General features: G+C 45.0%; 1 protein-coding gene across 1 annotated transcript in view; it reads left to right on the top strand.

The window, feature by feature from the left end:
• The window catches only part of Clstn2 (calsyntenin 2), a 309384-nt gene that overhangs the window by 25968 nt on the left and 260681 nt on the right, over positions 1-22735 (top strand).

Here is a 22735-nt window from a genome sequence, read left to right as displayed (position 1 = left end):
TATACTCTTACTAATTTATATCATGTGTCAAACTCAGTAAATTGAATTTGGGCAAGAAGATTTTTAACTAGTTCATCAGTCCAGGCAATTCCCTGTTAAGAGGTAGAAATGAACTCTTAGGGGGATTTTAACCACAGGAAAACAAAGTACAATAATGTTCTTCTCTTTCCAAATTAGCTAGGAAATCAATGTATGGGTCCCTGCTAAAGGGCCTAACGTATTAAAAAATATTATTAGCTTTCATTAGTTATACAGACATTTCATTGTTAGATTTCCACATGCCTGTAGTATTTTCCAATCATTCTTAATGCCTCTAATACTCTTCCTTCACACATTTTCCAGAACAATTCGACAGGTGTCCTTGTCTCCAGAGACTGTCCCGATGTTCTCTCTGGAGACTCTCCTCTCTGTCTCCGATGGGGGTGAAAACTTGAGTCACGGCCCCAATCATTGTAACGTTTGAGCCCAGCACAAATCTCTGTGGCCTCGAGCCTTCACTGGGTGCTTACCGCATGCCCAGTACCGTGTGCAAAGGGCTTTGACTCTTCTTCATCACTTCTGACACAGTCACGATCTGAGGACGCGGATGGAGGGGCTGAGGTTTGAAATACATTGATGTCACTGCCACAGACTCAGTGTAAATCAAAAGGCTGAGAAATAACAACTAATCAAGTCACCCTGACCCCGCTGGGTGTATCTCAGCGGTGAGAAAAATCATTGATATGTCAGGATCTGTCTAAGAACTTGTCACCATTTGCTTTTCTGGAACAATCCTAACCGGCTGACATGTCTGTAGATGGCGGGAAGAGGTGCTGCTGCCGCCATGAATATCAGGAGCCTTGTTAGTGCGTGTGTCTCTCTGTCTGTCTGTCTCTCTGTCTCTGTCTCTCTTCCTCTTCCTCTCCCTCGCCCTACAGTCTGGGTCCACCTGATGACCCAAGCTCTTCCAGGATAAGCAGAGCCATTCACATTTGCCATGACTGTGAATGTTGAGGGGGGAGTTGCTAACATCTGCCACAGAAGGAAACAGCTGCTGTGCGCAGCGGGACTATGCCAGGTGCTGCAATAACGGGGTCTCCTGGAATCAGGAAAAGATCGAGGGAAGCAGCTCCTGTGCTCAGTGCACACGGGAGGGAGACTGAGGCTCACCGAGGTCACTCAGCCTAGAGGTAGTAGAGCAAGGACACAAGTGGTATCTGCCTGAGGCCAAAGTCTCCACTTTTTCCTGTTGGGTCAGAAGAATGGACAATTATCTTCAACCCTGGCCCAGCAGGTACTGTGGCCTGGCGCAGATCAAGTCACCTTTCTAAGCTGCTGTTGCTGCACCTGCATTATAAGGATGCATGCCAAGGGTTGATTTTTCTAAGGCTATTTGTGTATTGCTCTCTGTGTGTGTGTGTATATATATATATCTGAGAGAGAGAAAGAGGGGGAGGGAGGGATGGACGGAGAGAGGAAGGGAGGGAGAGAGGGAGGGAGGGAGGGAAGAAAGGAAATCAGGATTTTCAACCCTCACTGACAGTCATACTTCCTAGAAGGCAAACATTCAACCTTACTCTTCTGGAGACCGCCTGTAATGAAATGTCCACATCTCCGTGTGTATTCTCCTGCTCCAGCCAGTTACTACCTGGACTTGGGGTCTGGAAGGACAGCAAGCTCCTTCCACTTGCAAATCCCAACCAGTGGAGGGGGAAAAAAAAAAAAAAAAGACAAAGCCTCAATCCCTGCAGGCTCTGCCTGGCAGTACTGACAGGTGATTTGCGGGTGAGAACTGCATGGTGTAACTTCCGCTGTGTCCTTCAGGCTTCCTCATCGTTAACTGATCTCTTTTTCCTGCCTCCCACCACATTCCTTCCACCACCAGGATGGCTGGGCAGGACTTAAGAGTCCCCCAGGATGGGTGATGCTATAGGTTTGGGTAGGAAGGAAGGGGCAGTGAAGGAGAGAGGGACAGGAGCAGGGAGGAGGGAAGAAATCAAGTGCACGCACGTGAGAGAGTGGCTCATGGTTCCAGAGCACCGTCAGCTTGACGCCCCTTGGCTGTCCACGGGCCTGAGACCCCAGAGACCTGAGCCTTGCCTCTGGCTGGCTCTCTTGCCACTGGCCTCTGTTCTTTTTTTAAATTTCTAGACTGCTAGGAGTAACATAATGATATTAGCCATAAACACTGCCAACTAGTATGGGTTACATCTTTTAATCCTTACGAATCTCCAAGGAACATTCTAGATGAGATATTCCGCTATCTGAATTGTGGATCGTGTGCAAGACTGTCCCATTCACACACCTTGCAGTCTTTGAGGGGGTTCCCCTTGCCCTGTGCTGACTTTTTTTTTTTTTTTTTGGAGGGATCCTGGTCTGGGGCCTGTAGGCTGTGATCGAGGGAGGAGAATCCTGGCCAGGTGGTCTGGGTACCACAGAAAGGCCACTGCCTGGACCTCACCAGCCCCATTGCCTCTTATTCTTTACATGATGAGAAGAATAGAGCTACGAAGTCCGGGCTGTTTTCCCATGTTCTTCACTCAGTGTGATTCTAAGTGTTTTCCCTTGCTGGTCTGTTTGCATGACGTGGTGACACAGGAGGGAAACAGCCCTTCTCATCGTGCTAGAAGGATTCTGAGGAAGGCCCCCTCCTCCCAAATAGCAACAACTGCTCCCTGGGAACTTTATGCTAAATACAAACATGAGAGAAAGGGCCTATGTGGAGAGTACAAGAGGAACCAAAGGAACACTTCTGTCTTCACAGAAGCAGGAGCAGGCAAACAACAACAAGAACAAAAGAGACAAGGTTCCTGGGTTTACTCTTAAATGGTTCAATAACCTTTGAGTCCAGCAAGAGCAAGCATTTGCTATTGCCAGGTGTGCTGTTAGGCCTTTCCCAGCCGTGGCTGACGATCAAACTCTTTTCTCATGGGATACCTGAGAACTTGTTTGTGAAGTGTTACCATGGATCTCTGTCCTCCATGAAAACTCCCTGAGCGCTCACTGCGTGGGGCAGGAACAAATAGCACATGATGTTCATGGTTAGAGACTCATAAGGTAACACTCGTTTTAATGTTTACTCGTTCACGTAACACTGTCTTTGCATGGGAAGTATTTAGGGTAAAAGAAGGCAAATCAAGGTGTTCGGTAAATTTTAAAAACACAAAATAATCTGTACGTTACCCTTATAATAACAATAAAAATTACACAAAATATTTCCTGGAAAGGGTTAGTAGCTGTGAACATCTCTAGTATGTGTTCATGAATGTCACCTATATAGCTATACTAAAGTGAACAATATTGAACTTGCCAAAGTATAATATGACTGACTCCTGGTGGGGAGCAGGGAGATGGTATGTGTGCACACACAGTGTGTATTCATATGTATGTATGTGCATGTGTTTGCCCGTGTACACTGGTGCATGAGTATATGTGTAAAGATAGGTGTGCATGTGTGAGCAGATAGGTGTGTGCGTGCATATGCGCATGTGTGTGTTGGGAGAATGGAGATGCATTAGTCAGCTTTCTGTTGCTGTGACAAAATACTTGAGATTGTCACCTTCAAGAAGAAGAAAGATTTGTTAAGGTTTTGTTTCCGTTCATGATCAGCTGGCTTCATTGATATGACAGAGCAACATTCCTTACCTCACGGTAGTGAGAAAGTAAAGATACAAAGGTGGGGGGGAGGGAGAGGTGGCTATGTGTTCAGGTGTGTCCTGATAACCTGTCTTCCTCTGACTACGTCCCACCTGCTAAGGTCTTCCACTTCCCAATAATAGTACCATGCTATAGGCTGGCATCTAAGTCTTTAGAATCTAATTCTTTGGTGGTGTGGGGGAGCATATTTATGAGCCCAGTTGTTGGGAGAGAGAAAAAGAATCAAATCCTCATCTTCCGAATGTGTGGACCGTCCATTGGTGACACCTAGGGGTGAATATGGAGGTGACAGCAAGAGCGTGATACCTAGTGGTACAGGCTGGATGGAGACTATGAAGTGGGGCCTTCTTCCCCTGCCCACCCCTGCCTGACTCCTCTTCCTGCTTTGTGTTTCTTGATAGTGCTCACTGTTTCTGCATTGTGTTCTGTTTCTCTTCTTCCTGCACTACAGTCAATCCCCTGCCATCCTTGACACATTGATTTATCCACAGCTCCAGAACACTACCCAACACATAATGGGTACTGAGCGGGTTTTTTTGTTTTTGTTTTTGGATGTCCTAGTGAGTGCATTGTACACCCACTGTGAACAGAATTCTTTGAGCCACTACAAGATCTAGAGACTTAGGGCTGGTCTCTGTGACAGACTTGTTCCACCGTGGGTAGTTATGTGATCACTGGAGCAGGCGCACAGATGCTGAGGAGGAATTGTGGAGGTGGTCCCCTGCCTTCGAGCTCCCTTCTTGGACCTCTTGTATAGACAGCTAGACTAAATGGTGTGTGGCATTATGGGATAAGGGGTAGAGAATTCTCTACAGTCTGGGATTTTACGGGTGGGTTTGATTGGGCAACTCCCAGCCATCTCTGTCTGTGGGTCATCTGTTCATGCTGGGGCTTTACTGATGTGTCTCAGAGGTATCATCTCTCTTTCCTCTCACCTTTTCAGAAAATGTCATTCTCTCCACTGACTTTTTGAAAAGATTGAGCTATGCACAGGGGAAGAAACGCGGCCACCACTCCCCAATTGCCCTCTTAGTGTAAATGTGGTGATATTTAACAAGTGCTTCTCAGCATCACTGCGTTCTTCACTGTGTTGAGGGCAATGGGGAGCCAGGGGGAGCAGCCACCGAGGTCTGAGCCTCCACAGTCAACTTGGGAGTCTTGATGTCTTGGTCTGTGTGACTTGCTCTTCATCTCCACCTTAAGCTGGCTATACCAGGCTTCCATTACTCTGACTTTTTTATTCAACAAACGGAAGGCCAACACATTAATTAAATGTTAGTGACTAATTCTGCCAGTTCCATTCTCTGGCTCTCTCTAATTAGAATTAAATGGTGAGAGAGGTTAGGCAGGCTAAATCAAAGGAACAAAAAGAGTGCAGGCTTCCAAATTGCGTCCCTTGCATTGCTAAATCAGTTTCAACTAGAGGTCTCCAGCCTTCTGGCTGCCTTGTAAGGCAAGATGGCTGTCCTGTGGGGGAGAGGCTCTTTGCTCTTCCTCAGGCCCGTACATTGAGCTTTTGTCTCCCTTGTGTTCATGCCGCAAGGTAAGCAGGTGGAAAGGTAGGTTTTCAGCCTGGGCATCACAAGGGAAGAAGGTAATTTCTTTGTTTCCCAGGCGGCTGCTCTTGCCAGTCAATAGAGTCTGGCCTTAGTACTCAACGGTGGCAGGACTGGAGGGCTGCCACAGTTTGTACATTTCCTTCTCTCGATTGGCAGAGCGAGGAAGAATAGATCTGAGAGCCGAAGAGCTTGCTAGTTCAGCCAATAATGATATATTTCCTATTCAGAAGAAGCCAAATTCACTGTGGGCGGCTTTTTTCCCCCCCTACAGAATTAAGTGTTCATTAGTAAATTCAAATATACTACAAGTTAAACATCTTTAATCTCAAGTCCCAAATGCCCCCAAATCTGAAACTTCTGGAGCTTTGACATGGTATCACATTTAGAAAATTTTGCATCATGAAACTTGGTTTTATGCTCTAAATTATTTAAAATTGCTTCATGCTATGCGAGAAATGCATGTGGAAAGCATAGATGGAAACTTTATATAGACTTGGGTCACATCCTCAAGATACCACTGCAGATCCACCAACATCTGAAACCTTTCTAGTCCCAAGCATTTTAGAGAAAGGATATCTCTTTCTGTGTATATGTTCTATTTTTTTAAAAAATATTTTCAAGTATTATTATTACTGATTCTTAGATTATGGCTGACCACATGAACTTACCATAGGTTCCAATAATGTGTGTGGGTGTGGGTACCTTTTGGTGTTAACTGGTAACATAAATTTTTATACTTGAGAATGAGACTGTATTACATTTGTATTAAAACTCCTTAATTCGTTTAGTTACAAAATGCTCCTAAGTTCTTAACTGGATATAATGTCTTTGGTATTGTCTCTGAACAGGCTTAATTTCTACAGATTGTTGATGGTTGGGGTCGACAGGTCTCCTAGCGACACCCAGGGAGTCATTTCTTATTTGCCACCCACAAGTACAATCTCCACTCCTAAAAGTCCTGCGCTAAGACAGAGGCAGTACACTGGCAGTGGGATTCTCAGAATCCTCTGGGTAAAGTATACCCTGAAGGATGGAGTATCACCCTAGCTTTCTTTTTTCAGAGTTTTGGTAGTCATGGGGTTTGAACTTAGGGTCTGTCGCTAGCTTTGCTGGTACTCTATCACCTACGCCCTGCTCTTGGCTGATTGATTGGAAGATGGAGTCTCATGGAGCGTTCTACCTGGGTTCGCTTTGGATCATGAGGTTTTGTATCTCAGCCTCCTGAGCAGCTAGGATTATAGTCATGAGCCACCACCAGCACCTGGCTCAAATTAGCTTTTATTATGGCTTGTGAAGGAGTATTGTACATACAATATAAATGTAATATGACTGTAATAGAAACAAGTTAATAAGGAATTGATAAAAATGAACAATGTAAATATGACTAGATACTATTGAGGAAAGTGATTTAATGTTGATATTTGGTCCATTGTAGGCATTTGTTAAAACAAGCAAATATAGGGCTGGGAACGTGGCCTAGTGGCAAGAGTGCTCGCCTCGTATACATGAAGCCCTGGGTTCAATTCCCCAGCACCACATATATAGAAAATGGCCAGAAGTGGTGCTGTGGCTCAAGTGGCAGAGTGCTAGCCTTGAGCAAAAAGAAGCCAGGGACAGTGCTCAGGCCCTGAGTTCAAGCCCCAGGACTGGCAAAAAACAACAACAACAACAACAAGCAAATATATCTGTCATCCATCCATCCATTCATTTATCTATCATCTTATCTACCTAGCTACCTACTTACCTACCTACTATCTATCTACTTACCTACCTACATGCCTACTGATCTTAAAAACATTAAGACGTTTGAATATTAATATGGTACACTAGTGTGTGTGTGTGTGTGCCTGTGCCCGTGTCTGTGTATGCAGATTCCATGATAATGATATTCAAAGGAGCCATTGATACATTAGAAACAAATGGGAACCTCAGAGGGGCGCTCTTTCCTTTGCATGGTTGGCTTCTACTTTAGTTTTTTTTTTTTTTTTTTTTTAACCACTGATACTGCAGGGACATGAGTACTTGTTTTGATCCATCTGTGTTTTGATTAGTGAATCTTGGCTACCTATGTGTTACTCACCTTTAGTAGACAGCTGCTCATGAAAATCTGTTTACAGAAACAGTGTACTGAAGAAAAAGGAAAGATAGGTGGGATGGTTTTAATCTGATTTAATATAATGTAACCGCATTAAAATCTTAATTAGAAAAGAAGCTTAAGCCATGGTTCTCATCTAGAGAAATCCGCCTGCAAGTATTTGTAAGAGAGAAATGAGCTTTCATTCTTTCACTCTGTGACTAGGGTTCCAAGTCCTTGAAATAATCCCATCTTAACCTACAGCCTGGAGAATTGACATGCCATTATGGTATAGGAACATATTATATGTTATTTGGACATGGACATGGAGGAAATAATGTCAAATTTCTAACATAAATCTTCACTGGATTTAATGCAATTATAAAGAGGAATAGCCCATTCTTGGTCCCCATCCTGTGAATTCTTTTGTTGCTCTGTGCAACAAAATGTATTTTTGCATTCCCTCTTAGTATAATTGGAAATCTTTTTTAATATTCATTAAGGGGCATGGCTAGTCTTAGACATTACACCTGATAGTCAATAAGTTTGGTCTAAAGCTGATAGAAAATCGAGAGAGTGCAGGTACTCAATGTGACATGCTGTATTTAAATGTAGATGTGGAACTCTGTGGAGTGGAGCTGGTCAATGTTGGGGAAATTAAAAAACAGCCTTAAAAGCAAGCATGCAAGATAGCTTGCAGGTTTAGGTGCTTCTATGATTCATCTCTCTGCATATTTAGCTCCAAGTTTTGAAATGTACCTGCTTTCAACTGTCTACATCTATCAGAAATGCATCTCTTGCCTCAAATGAAGCTCTCCTGCAAGATCAAAGAGCTCACCCACCTTGTGAAAGATGGATCTAGTTTTCCATTGCCAAGTTCCCGTTCTATTAGATGAGTTATGTTATCTATCTGTTCCCTATTGAAGATTAATTGCTTACTGGAGAGAAGAGGAACAGGCTGTCATCACAGGGAGGTCCAAGGTGGAGGCCCCGTCTTGGGGTGCTACTGATAAACTGGTAGATATTTTGTGACGTAGATAAGCTCATAAAGGTACAGAATAGGAGCACACCATTGGAGCTGTTGCTGAACTAGTTTAACTATCATTGGTAGTAAGATGACTTTAGAATAGTACAGAGATAAAACATTTTTGTTTTATATTCTACATATTTTTTGACAAATTCTATATTAGCCATTACCTAATTTTGGTCTCAAATTTAACAGTCCTCCTACCTTCATTTACTGAGTGCCAGGATTGCAGGATGCTATCATGTCTGACTTGAGATAGGCTCTGTTTTATAATTCAATAGTTATGTATTTATTTTCATTTTAATATCTTTAAAATGATAGCATATCAAATTGATGCTATGAAATTTCTCTTTTAAAAAATCATTTAAAAGCCAGGCGCCGATTGCTCATAACTGTAATCCTAGCTACTCAGGAGGATGAGATCTCAGATCACTGTTAGAAGCCAACCTCGAGCAGGAAAGTCCATGACTCTCATCTCCGATAAACTACTCAGAAAAAGCCTGAAGTGGCACTTTGGCTCAAGTGGTAGAGCACTAGCCTTTAGCAAAAGAAGCTCAGGGACAGGGCCCAGGCGCAGAGTTCAAGCCGTAGGACTGGAAAAAAAATTATTTTTTTAAAATGAACACAATGAGTCTCTCCAAAGAAACACTTCAAGTAAATAGTAGTGCAGGTGGTGCGTGCTGTGGCAGAAAATGAGAATCTTATGCACATGATGGACTTGTGGAAGATGATGATTTTTGCTCATTTAAGTAAATATGGGCACCTTGTTGATGGAAATCCTGGTGAGCACGTATTGTTCTTTTGGGGCAGTGTATCGCATAATTGGATGTAGTGCTATTTTATATTTGGCTAATTTCAGAAGCTAAAACAACCATATCTATTAAATGCTATTTTATTTGATTAATAAAAATGCTAGATTGTTTTAGGATTGAATAAATATAAAATGTTAATTGGATATAAAATGCTTATTTATGCGATCATGGTCCTGGCCATAAAACTACCAGACAGTTATGGCTGTTTAATATTGCTTTAATTAGAAGTGCTCTTTCCAGAGTTAGAAGACAATAAGCTTCTCCTTACAGCAGTTCTTGAGGACTCAAGCTGATGTGGTCTTGAGATCAAGCAGTCAGAAGGAACAGGGAGACCTTCCTCTCTCCCAAGGAAGCAGAGGGTGACATTAAGTTGCTCTTTGGAGATTAAGGTTATCATAGGCTGCTACAGATTTTCTGGATTTAATTTAATATTTGTTGAATGTGTCCTGTGTGCAGTCCTCTTTTAGGTCCCTGGGGAAGTTAGCTAGGTTCGTTTCACATATAGACAATAAAGAACCTGACTCAAACTGGCTGGAACAAATGGAGGAAGAATGTGCAGGTCCATGCAGTGAGAAGCCTAAGGGGCAGAATTCTGTCGTGGCTGATCCCAGGTATTGAAGCAGTGACGCTGATATATAGCCTCCTCCATCCTCAGCTCCGCTTCATCTCCGCTCTCTCTCCATGGGGTAGCCCATGACAATTCGAGGTCAGCAACACAGTTTCAGGTCTCATAAAGAGACAACTTTATGACAGCTTTGACATTAGTCTTAGAATTGAGGTGCACTGACCAAGAAGCCTGTATATGATTCCTGGGCTGGGGTGATCACTTGTGTTCAGAAGGTGGAATAAAGAGGATTTTCCCAAAGGAAGATAGAAGAGCTGCTACCAGAGAGAAATAAGATAACAATAGATAGAAAAACAGATAACAGGTGTTATCAAGCCACTCATTTTCAACTGAGGAGAGGATATTTGTGAGCAAGACTCTGTGTGTGTGTGTGTGTGTGTGTGTGTGTGTGTCCGAGTGTGAGCATGCCCATGTTTGTGTGTGCTGGTACTGGGCTTACACTCAGGACTTCACACTCTTGTTTATGTTTTTCCCTGCAAGATTGATGCTCTACCACTTGAACCACACCTCCATTTCCAATTTTTTTTGTGGGTTTCTTGGAGATCAGTCTGGAATTTGCATAGCTGGCTTTAAATCTTCATCTTCAGATCTCAGCCTCCTGAGTAGCTAGGATGACAGGCCTGAGCCACTGGTTCCTGGATGTCCAAATAGGGAGAGGGCGATTTGGGAGTGGTAAAAATCCATGGAGATTTTAGAAATAATGGTGCATTTGGGAAACTAAAACCAGAGATGTTTATTAGTCCATGGAAGGGGAGGGGTGAGATACAGTCATACCAGAGTGCGCCTTCCCGCTGGTGCTTCTACTCCTGGGAGTGGGAAATGGTGGGTAAGGGACCTCGACAGGAAGCTCCGAATCTGCTGACGCCAAGCTCCCCATAGCCAGCGTCCTCCTGCAGCGGTGCCAGCCTCTTGGAACGTCTCCCTCCGGGCAAAATGGAGAGCCTCAGTGCCTTATTCAGCTTACTAGGCACCTGCCATGTACCAGGCTCATTCATCAAAGCAAAGCTGTTTATTTCATCTGGTGTACTACTTGAGTATTCCCCTCCCAGGCAACAGGTATTCCACGAGGAGCCCTGGGGGCCCAGCACAGAGGGACCTCTGTTCTTTCCTCTCTCCCTCCACTTCCCTGGGGGAGAGCAGACTCGACTACAAGGTGTTCAGAAGCAGGCCAGCATCCGTCAGAGCCCAGGACCACACGAGGACTCGAACAATCTTCATGCTGCTTGTCTTCTACTTGCCCTCATGTCTGTGTTTCAGGGGTCACGTGCGGCATTTGAGGCTCTCTTTCTGAATCCTAGTGGTGTGGACAGGAAGTTAGTAACTTCAGTGTCACGTCTTAACCATCCTCCTCCTCCTCTTCCCCAGCTCATTTTCAGTCCTCCAGTAAGGGATGAGGAGTGGATGAAGGGTCATTGTTTGATATATTTGTTGTGCCACCGTTTCTGGGGTCTGGGTATAGAAGAGTCACCCTGGATGTGTGGGGCACATGCCTTTTCTGTCTAGTACCCCCAAAGGGTGTTCCAGCCTGGCATTCCATCTTTTTATCCTAGTCCCAAAGTACCCCTTGGTGAGTCATACAAGATGATCTTGAGTATGTTGTCTCTTGCTCTCTTTATCTTCCTTCCTATGGAGTTTCCAGCAGACACATGTCCCAAAACTCAGATTCAAATGGTGGTGATCCTCAAAGGAACATAGGAGAGAGAGAGTCTCCCTGAGTGGTGTTCTGACTCTGCCTAGCTTCAACCCCAGGGAAGATGACTCTTCTGCTTGTTTGCATGTGCTAACGTCAAAGTAGAGAGCACTGCCCCCTCACAGAGGTCTTTGGACAGGACTGATCTGGAAGCAGCTCAGGTCTTGAGTTGGGACTTTATGTCTTCCTAGATGGACACACTATCCCTAAGAAGTGGCAGCTGGTCTGTGCCCAGTTACAGTTTTTGAGTTGACTTAGCATCTGCCAGTGACGTTTCCTTGTTTCTGTACTGCTTTGTCTCTTCTTTCCATACTTTCATATCAAGACACCTCAATGTTTATTCATTCTGATAGGTTGTATGCCTGTTTGACAGATGTGGAAATTGAGACTTAATACCTTTCCTTCAGATATACTAATTTCTGATCTCTTGGCCTCTCTCTCCAGCTCTGAGCCACTGCATAGGGCCTTCTGACTATATTATTCCTATGTGAAGACAGTTTTTGGGAGCTCTTCATGCTTGTATTATTATGCTTTGAGATTGTAGGCTAAGAACAAGACCTTCTGGGACACACAGCTTCCATAGAAGACTTCTCCCTTTTGTCTCTTCCTTGCCTGGCCCCTTCCATCCAGCTTCTGCCGTTACTCAATGCTTAAGTGATACTACGATATAATGTGAGTGCATCCTTCCTGTGCCTATTCCCTGATGTTTAAATGAGTCTCTTCGATTAGAGAAACAGATTAAAAAGTGAATGACGTTTCCTGAGAATATATGATGCTCCAAACACTGGTACTGTCACTGAGAGGTTTACAGGGGACAGTCTTTTCCCCGTGATTCCTTCCCCACTGTTTCCCCTGTAGAATCCTGACATCTTTCCCTAAATGATTCAGGTCTCGGGCTCGAAACTTTTGTTTTGAACTCAAAGGAAGAACCATGCCTCCTCGGTGTGTTGGCCTTCCTGTCTCTGACATCAACTGGGGTGTCTGTCCTGGCTCTGAGGAGCTCTGAGGGCATCTGGCAAGTTGGGGGCTGCTGATTTCAGCCAAGGCCTGGGTCTTCATCGCGGAGCTTCTGTGAACAGAGCTCACCCGCTGTTGTGTGTGCCTCCTCCCAAGCGATTGTGGGAGAGCCGTGGCAGAGCAACCCATCTCTTCTTTTCTATGCATGTGGAAGCTCTGAGGCTTAACAGGAAGTCATGGGTGAAGAGGGTTTTGTGCCATCTGCGTGTGTGCCAGGGCGGTGCCTTGGTAGTCAGAACCAAAGACTGTGTAGGGAAGCACACATCCTCCTGTGCTGAAGAACCGTACAGATGTCCTCTGTATTCCTCAACCTCCCAACCAGGGGGCCCTGGAACAAGACTTCCCAGCCCAGCTGTGGTATCTGCTGCATGTGCAGCGTCTGACACCTGTAGCAAGGCTGGAGTTCAGAAAGGAGTGGTCCCCTTCCTTGAATCAAGGCCAGGCCAGGACATGGAGCCTCTCCCTTCCAGCTTCGGGAAGTCCTTTTGCTTGGAGTTCCCCCTCCCAGCCCAGAAGACATAGAAGCTATCAGTCCCATTTACTCAGCAGCTTCTCCGGGTTGTATTCTAGTCACATGCAGAGGCTACACAAAATCTAAATAGGTTTCTGAAGCCTTGAGGCCAAGTTTAAAATGAGATTACTTCTGATGGGAAGAGCAGGAGTGCCAGCTTCAGCTTTCTTCTCGTGCTAGGACTTGGTGATTTTAAGTCTGGAATCCTCTCATGATCCCTTTAGGAACCCATCGCCTTTCCTGCCCGGAGGCAGACCGGTTTGCATGTGCCTGCCCTTTGGAGAAGTGATCCACATCACTTACTTGGGCAGTCTCTGTGGTGGTGGCCTGGGGAATCCAGTTTCCAATCCTGCCTCCTAAGGAGCCTGGAGATGGGGGATAAATGGAACCTTCAGAGCCTGCCTGCCACAGGCCCCCAGGCTGCTGCTTGACCCACACAGCTCTTTAAAGATGCAACTGAGCCTTGTGTGGGACCCCTGTAGCTAATCCGATAGTCAGAGAGGGGAGAGCGGTTTGTAGGGTGCTCAGATTTATCTGATAGGGTAGACCAAATGATACATCTCAGTAAGTGTGATGCTCGAACTTATACCTACAAATTGGAGATAGACTTTTGTCTTTAGTAGTCTAATTTCCATTCAGTTCCTAAAAAGAAAAGTCGTAACAGTCAGAGTCAATGTTGTCAAGTTTTATTCTCTGTGTGAATCATGTATGCAACATTTTAAGCCCCAGATCTTTCCTCCTTCTCCTTTTTTTTGAGATCTCTGTTGCCACACCAGTGAAAGGAAAGGGACAGCATGCCTGACGAGTGTTGACAGTTGCTGATCAGTTTGATAGACACTTCCTGTAATCATCTCATTTGCGCTCTGCTGCAGTGAAGTTTAACATCTTGGGGCTGGTGAAAGATAAAAACATAACTACATTTGTAGACGAGGGGACTGACCTCCTCGGTTGCTGTTTGGTTTCAGTCAGACAGGAATAACAGATTCCTAATGCCTAGGGGTCCAGCAGGCATGTCCCATTCCTTGGCTGAGACTTCATAGACTCACAGAGAACCCAGAGCAGAATGGTATGAATAACAGTCTAATGTTGTCTAGCTTAGTCTGAACAGCATTGTAGCCCAAGTTAACAGTATATCAACCCATTCATACTACTGCTTATATATATATAATATCTATATCTATGTCTATATCTATGTCTATAGACATATATTTTTTTGGCCAGTCCTGGGCCTTGGACTCAGGGCCTGAGCACTGTTCCTGGTTTCTTTTTGCTCAAGGCTAGCACTCTGCCACCTGAGCTACAGCGCCACTTCTGGCCGTTTTCTGTATATGTGGTGCTGGGGAATCGAACCCAGGGCTTCATGTATACGAGGCAAGTACTCTTGCCACTAGGCCATATCCCCAGCCCACAGCGCCACTTCTGACCATTTTCTATATACGTGGTGCTGGGGAATTGAACCTAGGGCTTCATGTTTACGAGGCAAGTACTCTTGCCATTAGGCCATATCCCCAGACCCTACTGCTAATATTAACAGGAGCCGAAGTTGATATATTGATATTCAGTGTAACATACATATTCTTAAAAAACAAAACAAAAACAAAACCAGCAACCCACTCCCAGTTCAGTCTATATTGCGGCTACATTCTCAGTGGGGTTTCCATGGATCCCTGGATGTTAATGAGAATGTGATATTCATGAACAGATGAAGAAGCTGACCCATGGCTTTAAATCAAATTACACATTTGTGTGTGTATGTGTATGTGTGAGATGCTTTTTTATTCTTTCTAAAAAACATTAATTTTTTTTTAAAAAACACAAAGCGTTTGGCTGCACATTTCTCATCACCATTTTTCTCTTACAAAGCCAATATAATCTTACAAAAATTCAAAGCCTGTTTTTTTTTTTTTTAAATTTTTATCCACCCATCAGTCTGTGAGTCCTCTAAGAGGGAAACCTGTCCTTAGTCCATATGCAGATGCTGAGGGAGTGGAGTTCTCCTCCGCCTCCCCCACGTCCCCAGAGGCTCTGCCAGTGTCCCAGAATCCACTCTGCACCTCTCTGTCCAAGTAGTGCTTTGCCTTACATCCTCTAGGTCTCTTCTCCTCTGTATAATGACCGCGGCAGGTTGGTGTCTCCTAATTCTCCTGAATTCATTTCTACTCCTCACTAGCCATTGAGATGCTCTTTTTTTTAAATGTTGTGTTGTTTTTTTATGCCTTTGTTTTCCCATTTGTACAATGGGAAGGAATATTGTGAGGGTTACGTATGATTGTTTTCTAACATGCAGGGCCGGTGACACTTCCTGGCGTTCTCCCCGTAGGTATGAGGGCCCAGTGAGTCGAGGCAAGGGTCTCAGCTGTGAAATTCAAGGTGACTGTAACAACAAAAGCAACCTCAGAAACCGAGATAAACAATACTTACTGCTGGGACATCAAGATGCGTATAAAAATCTGCTGATGAACAAAACATCAGATTTTTCAATCAATACAAAATCAGTGTTGCTGATTTTTTTTTTCCCTTCTGCTTTAGGCGCCTTTATGGCATGGTGTGACATGACACTAGAAATAATGAGTAACTATATATCCATGTGTTTTTTTCCTGCCCCTTTCTTTCTCCTTGGCCCACCAAGAAGTTCCTCTTTCTCTAGCACTGTGTATCATCTATAAGAGAGATGATTGGAGTAGGGTTGTCTCACAGATCTCAAAGCTTGAGGCTTACAGGAGCATTTGCAAGCAGAAATCCATGGATGCATTAGCCAGTTGGTAGACCGAATAATTCTCCCAGGCCAAGACTTGGTTAGCGTTTGTGGAGGTAGGACAAAGGAAAACAGGATAGGTAGATATGCTGTTGGCTGGTATGGTCAGCAGAAGCCTGAGGGAGTGGGCACTGCCAGTCAAGGGGTTGTGATGGGATGGGTATCCTTTCCCCTTGCCAATCCCTGATATATCTTGAGTTTACAATAATCCAGATATAGGGATTAGATGAGTCTTGGGAAATAGGAATTGAGCGTATTTGCCTATTGTGAAACAGGTAGTGAACTCATTTGGCCTATTTGTGCTATTTTGAGTAGGAGAGAAGGAGGAAAGAAGAGGAAACGATGATGCAGATTCCACCCTCCCCTCCATACCACTCAGGGCAAGTGGACTCCAGAGTTAGAAAGCAAGAGGGAAATGAGAGCTTCAGTGTGACTGTCCTCTAGTGGGGCATGGTACACTTTCAATGCAGGATATGTTCTTTTAGTTTGTCACTAAACTGTGCATGTGTGAGACCGTAGCCTGGTAGATAGCTGCATGAGCTACATACCAGTTATGGGTGTTACCTCTGGCTTTCAGAAAAAAACCAAAACCCATTGATCTTGTCCAGTGGTGGAAAATAAGCTGATTGGTTTGTGTAGGTGCCTTCCAGGAAATGGCAAGGATGCCTTGGAGGGAACTTGGACCATGCACAGTTTTCAGGGTGTGTGCTGCTTTAGAAGCTAGCCTTTGGGTAAGCTGCACTTTTACTAGTGTGTGTGTTCAGTGCTCACTCATTTAACTAGGACTAGTTCCTGCATGCAGAGTACTCAGGATCTGTGCCAGGTGCAGGAAGGCCAAGCCTTGTAAGACATGGTCTCAGCTTCAGGAGTTCACATCCCAGCACAGGACAAGTTGTGCTGGGGGCATCGTTCAATGGAGTGATTGATGGCCTCTCTTCTTTCCCCCGTCATTGAGTTTGTTCCACGCCTGTCCTGTGAGTTTCCGAGGAAACAGCTACAAGCGATCCAGTCTTCAGGGCAGCTGTCCATGGCCTAGGTCTTTGTGTTGGCCCATGTGACTAGGACCCTAAGCATCCCTTTTCTCATCAGTACAAAGCTCAGGTTACCTCCTGCTCCTATGGTCTGCCTTTCCTCACTTGCGTGAACCCTTCTATCGAATGAAGGGGCTGCAGCCTGGTGTGTGAAGAATCTTCAGGAGGCTTATAGCCATACTGCTTGTGCAGGGCCCGGGAAGCCCTGTGGAATAAAGGCAGCTGTTATTGTAATATCTACTGGTCCTTGGGGCCTGGTTTCCATCATTTGGCCAGCTCTGCATAACACCTGCTGTCCACGTCCTGCAAATCTGCCAGGATAAGAGCCAGTGCTCTGCCTCCAACAGGGTTCCCAGAGTTTCAAAGTTAACGGAATTTTCCTAATGATTTGCACAATCAGAGAATTACAATTTGGCTGCCAAAGGACCTTGGAGAGTCAGCAGTGTTATTTGCTCAGCACATGCTTTTAGTGATGGCAATGACAGAATTGGCTGCATTTCTGCCTGGGGTTGGAAACCACAGTCTCTATTGTTTAAAAAAAAAAAGAATCAGAAAAACTGTGCAACCAGTCACCCAAATACAGGTCCAAAATGACATTTGTTTTGCAGATTCTCCTAAATATTTAGGTGTTTGGTGCATGTAGACCTTTTTATTTTTATTTTTTCAGTTTTTTGGCATTGTGCAAACATAAGCCTTGTTGACTTCCCTTTTTCTTTCCTTTACTAGCCTTAAACTAATGTGTCGCAGATAGCTGGATAAGAAAGAAAAGTGGAATGGACGCTGAATAACAAATTCTGGCTGTGAGGGTTCATCCACCTTTCATTATTTATGGGAGGAATATTTCCTGTGCATTGTACTTAGCTGCATTATTTTCTCTTCTTTCCTATGTTCTAATTACAAGTGTTGATCTTTAAAACTGGCCTTGGCAAGTCATTACTTGCTTTGGATAATTTTTTTTTTAATTTGCTCCCTTTTATTGTGTATTATATGAAAGGATCAGGAAGTTCAAATAGGCAGAAAACAATTTCAAAACACTAATAATCCCATCGTTGAAAAATAATGAGTGGGAATATTTTGTTTGGTGTTTATCTGTTTCTGACATATTTATTTGCCATTTATTTGGCAAATGTTTATTGAATTCCTGTTTTGTGCTCAGGACATGGGATCATCCTGTCTTTGTCTCTTGGGTCCTTTTTATTTCTCCTAGATGCGTACATCTTTCCATGTCAATAAATGTGTTTACAGCATCTTTTTTAGTGTTTCAGTAGTAAAGTCTTATTGGCATATTTTGCTGCTATTTCTCAGTTGCTGTTATTATCGGTTCTTGTTCTAAATACTACTGCAGCACACAAGTACTTGTAAACACTTCTTTGCAGGGCCTATCTGATTACATTTGGAATTATTTTCATATGCTTGATCTCTAGATACAAAAAGAGGTGTAGATTCCACTTTCATCCATCCTATAGGAAAATAAATGCACGGTTGTTACTGAGTTTCTGGTAATGAAATTGCAATAGGATTTTACCTACTCTTGCCCTCCCAGAAATTACTTCTTAAGGCTCGAATTTGATTGTCCTTCAGTTCCAATCTAAATGTGACACTCTGAGAAAGTCTTCTCTAACTCTCCTTCACTGAGGTTTGCAGTATTATTACTGCTGCCCCAAGACCTCCAAAGTGTCTTCTAACGAAGATCCCTAAACATGGGAATCCTGTCTCTTTGATTCACTGCTTTTCAATCAATTAGCTTCCTACATGGCCCACAGATATTTGTTAGACGAATGAAAGTGATTGTGAATGACTGAAAACCCATAGTTTTATTTGATTTTAGCTTCAATCTTTTGGGAGTGCTCTAGCACTAATTAGGAGGCCTTGGTTTAATCTTTTTCTTTTGGCTTGGGAACTCTTTCTTATCTTACACAAGATGAAGAAGTATTGACTCCAAGTCACTAAAGATTACTAAGGTAGGACTGGCTTTGGGGGCTCATGGTATTCCCAGAAATTCATCTTTGCCCTTCCTGAATTTTCCCTTTTCTAAACAGCCTCATTCTTCGGTAGCGGCTTCCTCTGGGGCGCGAGGCCCTCCGTCCTTCCGCCTTGACATTGTGTTCTCTTCTAATAATTCCATCACATTCCCAAGGGAGGATTCTGAATGGCACCGGGATCTTCCTTTGAACCTAATGAGAAGGGGACCCCTCTGGCCACCAGGTCCCCCAGGAAACCGGAAAGAAGGAGAAGATAAAACGGATGGCTTCCAACCCCCACTGCATTCCACAATTGTTGTGGGACCGTTGGCTCTGTTGTTGAAGGGGTGATGTAGATGGTTTGCCAAGCAACATTAGCTTTATTTATCGAGTGTGGGGAATGCAGCAAAACGATGGATGCGGAAGTCCTTTGGCAACTGTGAGACAGGTTGAAGAAAGACGATTCTTCTGCTATGGGCTTTGTCAGTCCTTCTGTCCCACTCCCCTGGTAGCGGTGTGGCGTGAGAGTCCTGGAGGCCGTGGTGGGCGCTGTCTACAGGGGCAGAGTCAGAGTGGGAGCAGAAGCCAGGTCCTCCCACCTGCACAGGGCGCATGGCTGCAGTTGGGGTGTCAGCTGACCCTGGCAGGCAGGCTGCTTCCGCAGACCCTCCTGAACACAACCAGGAATCCACCCGCAGGCTCTGGGCTTAGGCCAGGGTGCTGTTAACCTGGCAGCTTGTTGGGAGCAATGGTGCCCGGGACTCATAACCTCTTGATTGGTGTTGTGTTTGCATAGAGACAAGCGAAACGATGTCAGAGCCTGGTGTGTTACAGCTGGTCTTTTGGCAGGTGTCTGGCTTTAGGACGGTGCCTTGTTGCTGAGGCTCCTGCAGCAGAGAGCTCGGGGACACGCGTGTTCTCTGCTTCCAACGATGGGCAGTCTTGGCGTTCAGACCCCTGCCATCTCTAACCGCGTTTCTCTCGGTGCCGTGTGACTTCAGATCAACTGCCGAAGTCCTCTGCTTCTTGGAACTCACTTGCTATAAAACTGTGGCCAGTATCCTTTTCAAAATGAGATGATGTACAAAAGCCCCTGGGCCTGGGCTGTGTGTGTGTGTACCTGGTAGCCGTCTTTCTGTGCCTCGTCCTTTTGATGGCTCTTCATAAGGCTGTTTGGCTTTTATACTGGAAGATGACCCTGGTCTTTCCTGAGGAGACTACCCGTCTCCTTTTGGTGCTGTCACCTAGCTTCCGAGGATTGCTGAGCCCAAGAGGCTAGGGATGGCAGTCTGAGGATTAGGATTGAAGTGCTGAACCCTGGGGCTTGATGACAGGCAATGGGTGTAGGGTGAGAATGGAGCTGAATGCAGAATAATCCCAGACAGAAGAGTGAAGTGCTGAGAACGTGCTAGAAGGGAGAACTGAAGGGTACTTCACAGGTCATTGGAGAAAATGCATCCTTCTGATAGAATCAGTGCTATTAGTGGATACGCAGCCCGCAGGCATGGTTGTACAGTTGGACACGGAGAAAGGTGTTGGCTGGTAAAGCCACAGGGGAGGCCATTTCCAGACAAGGCTGGAGGAGGGAGCTCGGAGCTATCGGCAGGATGAAGAGAGGCCTGTAACGCAGGGACAGGCCGTGGAGCTGTGGAAGGGAGAAGGAGCTTGCCTAAGGAGCGCATCGCCCACGGGGGAGAGAGAAGTGGGACCAGGGAGCCAGCAGGGAATCTAAGTCCCTTCAGGCGGATATTTATCGTGAAACCTAGACTGGATGAATCTAGCTTTAAGTGAGGAAAAGCCCAGAAGCACCTGTGGTGTTAGAGTGAGGGCCGTGTTAAGGGTCAGGGAAGAGCAGCTTCTAAGCTGGGCTTTGGGAGCTGGCCTTCCTCCTAGCTCTAGCTCTTTGTTTTGGCTCCCTGGGATCTGGAGGTTGGTTCTGCGGGAGGAAGCAGAAAGCGGTGCCTGGAGACTCGGGCAACGACAAGGCAGCGAGGGTGCCCGGTATTGAAATGATCGCTTTGCCTAAGGCTTGGTGCAACCCAAATAGATAAATGACCTCTGTGAGCCCAAACAATCCAAGGCTTAAGTTCCCAAGTTTTCACTTAAGAAAACTTAATTGCCAAAACACTAAAAATAATCCAAAAAATAAATAGAGCAGGCCTGTCAAGACCACTAATCCTGGAACTGGAATAGAAAAGAGTTTGAGAGGCTAGAAAATGTACCGATTGAGCAAATAATCCGACTCTTGTTGATGTCACCAGCCTGTGCTCTGGGTGGGGGCAGGATCTGTGTATAAGAGGAGCTTAGCCCAGCTGACTGCTGGTACTCAGCTCCGTGAGACTCATGCTTCCCTTTCTTAGTACACTTGGAGCAGTCGAGGAAACACCAGTATTCATACCAACTCATGCCCATTGCCCCTTGCTCCTTCTGGCCTTCTCCTGAATGGAAAGGTGCTCCTGTCTGGACTGCTGCTGGGACCCTAAGCTCTCTCTTCTCAGTGCGTGCTGAGATCTCAGGCCTGCTGGTGGCCCATCTGTCCCTCAGTCCCGGTCAGGGCTGGAGTAGTCAGTGGTGCCTGCCATCCTCTCTGGCCTTGACCAACCATTTGCACATCTGTACGGTGGTCTTTATCTGCAGAGGAAAAGAACCAACCTGTGGGTACAGTTGCCCTTCAAGTTGAGGAGGGTCTTTAGAGGTAGGCTTTCTTCATCACCTTTTACCTTTCCCCAAATTGCTCTGGATAAAGCTACAACATAAATAGAAATTGTGTGCTGGCATGGTACTATAACTTCAGAACAGCTCCCTGCTACTACCCTGTGCTTCCTCCACTAGATATCTGCTTTAGACTCGTGCCTTACAGGACCTTTAGTTTTCCTACCACACATACACACACACACACTCATGTGCATAGCACAGGACCTACTGTTCATTGGGTTTGGGGCTCTGCTTAGTGATAACTACCAAAGGCCCTAAACTTACAACAGGATTATGTCTCCGTGACCCACTGTAAATCAAAAACATAGTAACCTGAAGATGCATTTTGCACATCTAACCCACCGAATACCATGGCTTGGCAACACAGACCACCATGGTCTGTCAGCTGTTTGCCCTCTGGACTGTGTGGCTTCTGGGAAACTATGGCTTGTTCCTGCTGTCAAGCACAGAAGAAACTATCATTGCCACATATTGCTAGTCCGGGAAAAGGTCAAACTTGAAACTTGGAAATTTCTACTGAGTGCTCACTACTTTTCTACCATCATAATGTCAGAAAAGGAAAAAAATCACAGATTGGATCATTGCAAGTGAAGGACTGTCTATTCATCGGTATGTCCGACGTTGTGGGTGAACGTCAGCTTTACTCATCTTGATATTTCTCTTATTTCAGTACTGGATCGATGCACTCCTTGCCTTCCCAGTCAATGGACCTGGACCTACTTTGGGCCTCTTTTTCCATTGCTTAAAGACAGACTCTGATCACATAATCCTAGGGTCCATCTTCTGGGGGTCTGGTTCTTTTTCCTGGAGCTTCTCAGAGGAGTTTGCATGATTGGAGTAGGCAGGACGGGGTGGGGGGGCGGGGTAGACAAATCCTGCTTGCTTCCCTAACGTCAGCTCTGCTGCCACAGGAAGTTGATGATTGAATGGAGAGTGCCAACATGGCTGAACTGAAATACTCAGCTACTTGATCAATCCTTATTTCTGAGGTAGTTTCCATATGTAATTGACATTTGAGTCAGTCGATTGAGTGAAGAGGATGACTCTGCATAATGTCATTGGGTCTTGTCTAATCATTTGAAAAAGCTGAAAAGAACCAAGTCCTCCTCTGGATGAAGAAGACTTGTGCCAGCAGGTGGACTTGAACTTGAGCTGTATCGGTTCTTTTCTGTACCTTCATAATCACATGACCCAGTTCTTTGAAACTACATCTCAATTTCTGTCTGCTCTGTTTCTGTCTCTTTATCCCTCTTTGTCTTTCTCTGTCACTGTCTCTGTCTATATATTTGTCTGTCTATTTGACTCTATACACACACACGCAC

Source organism: Perognathus longimembris, chromosome 26 (assembly GCF_023159225.1).
Source record: "Perognathus longimembris pacificus isolate PPM17 chromosome 26, ASM2315922v1, whole genome shotgun sequence".
In the NCBI taxonomy this organism is placed as follows: domain Eukaryota; kingdom Metazoa; phylum Chordata; class Mammalia; order Rodentia; family Heteromyidae; genus Perognathus; species Perognathus longimembris.
This window is presented reverse-complemented; position numbering and strand designations above follow the sequence as displayed.